The following is a 1,839-nucleotide window of genomic DNA, read 5'->3' as shown; positions in this document are numbered from 1 at the left end:
GTGCGATATAAGAAAGAGATCAAATTTCCTTTTTTTTCTACATGGATAGCCTTTTGTCTTGACACCATTTTTTGCGCTATTTACTATTTTTCCACTGATTTGTCATGTGTCCTCAGCAATTTACCAAATCTCCGTGGGCTTGTTTCTGGGCTCTCTGTTCAGTTATTTTTCATTCCTAAATCACACCCCAGCATATTAATTTCTATAACGTTAGAACAAGTCTTGTAACCTGCTGGGAAATTCCCCTCCCACAATTCTTCTTTTTCCACATTTATTGATCTTTTATACTTTTCTATAAATTTTAGCCTCAGCCTATCCGGAGCTATCCTGTTGGGATGTTCACCGGATACACTGAATTTATGTTAGTTTGAGAGTCATAAACATAGCTTATCTCTTTATTTGTATGGGGTGTTCTTTCCTAAAGTTTTATAATGTTCTCTGTGAAGTGCATGTATTTATTCCCAGCTACTTCACGCCATCGTAAATGGCATTGGCTTTTAAGTTTCATTTACAATTCGTTTTGATGTTTTATGTGAACGCTACTCATTTAAAATTTTCATTTATGAAATATCGACTAGATCATTACTTCTAAAGAGTGACGAAATATTGAACCATCACTCGGTTTAAGAAAAAAGCGTGTCATTATTTCCAAAGTCCCCTGTAGTGTCCCTCGCATGCCACCCTCTTCCTCCACTCCTCGGGGCGACAGCTCCCGTCCTAAATTTCGTGTCAAGCACTTCCTCGCCCCTCTTTAAAGCTTTCTCCCGTACGTTTCTGTCCCCTCGCAATGTATTTCATGCCGTGCCTGCTCTTGTTCTTTACAGAAAAGAAATCATTCCCAGTGTCTTCTGCTTCTCAGTGTCACGTCTGTCTTCCTCATCGTCGTGGACCTGCGATTCAGCCAGGGGATTCCGTGTCATCGTAACCTATTAATTATTGTCATCATTGTATGACTCTATGACAGTTAGTTATACTTTCTGTCATCGATGGACTTTGGGGTGGTTTCCTGTCATTTGCTATAGTAGACATCCTGTTTCGAACACCTTTAGACCTATTTGCTGGGGTATATGTGCAAGCATTTCTCTAGGGGATGTTTCAGGGTTAAACCTGCTGGTCTTACGGTGTACACGGCTTCAAATTCACTAGGTAACGCCAAATCTTTTTCCAAATGTCCTTACCAGTACAGTACGTCAGCTGCCACGAGCTTCACTAAAGCTCGATATTATCCGATTCGAAAATTTTAGGCATCTTTGTAGGTGTAATAGGGCATTTAATTGAAGCTTCACCCTTGAGTCTGTAAGTAGAGATGAACTGTCCTAATCCACCCAGTCTCCAACGCCGGCATAAGACCCAATGTTAACGAAGGAAAAAGTAGACACGAAAATATTTTGTAAATTGCAAGGTTCTCCACACACTCGTTTTTATCATTGATAAATTGAGAGCGTTTTGGAGCAATGACACCCAACGTCGGAGCACAACGTCCCCTCGAGAGCTGAATGCTTTCTAAGCGTGGGCATCTGCAGAGCTGTAGGCTGGGGAAGGGCGCCCACTGCTGTGACAGTGACGGTGATCCGAACCCTTCTTCTGAGTAAGGCACATCTCCCGATCTCATGGCATCTTATCTTAAGCGGGGTTGACACTGAAGCCCTGGGATCGAGAGGAAGTAAGTTATTATTATTATTATTATGTTGGGCGAGGTAACCCTTGGTTGACCTCACAGATTGCAAGGGCCTTGTCAGCTTACAATCCCTTATTTTTTTACGCCTACAGCACCTGGTCTTCCTAGGTGGTCTCCCATCCAAGTACTAACCAGGCCCGACCCCGCTTAGCCTCCGAGAT

The sequence above is a fragment of the Pteropus vampyrus genome, unplaced genomic scaffold, assembly GCF_000151845.1.
Source record: "Pteropus vampyrus isolate Shadow unplaced genomic scaffold, Pvam_2.0 Scaffold252, whole genome shotgun sequence".
Taxonomy (NCBI): Eukaryota; Metazoa; Chordata; class Mammalia; order Chiroptera; family Pteropodidae; genus Pteropus; species Pteropus vampyrus.
Note: the sequence above shows the minus strand (reverse complement) of the source record.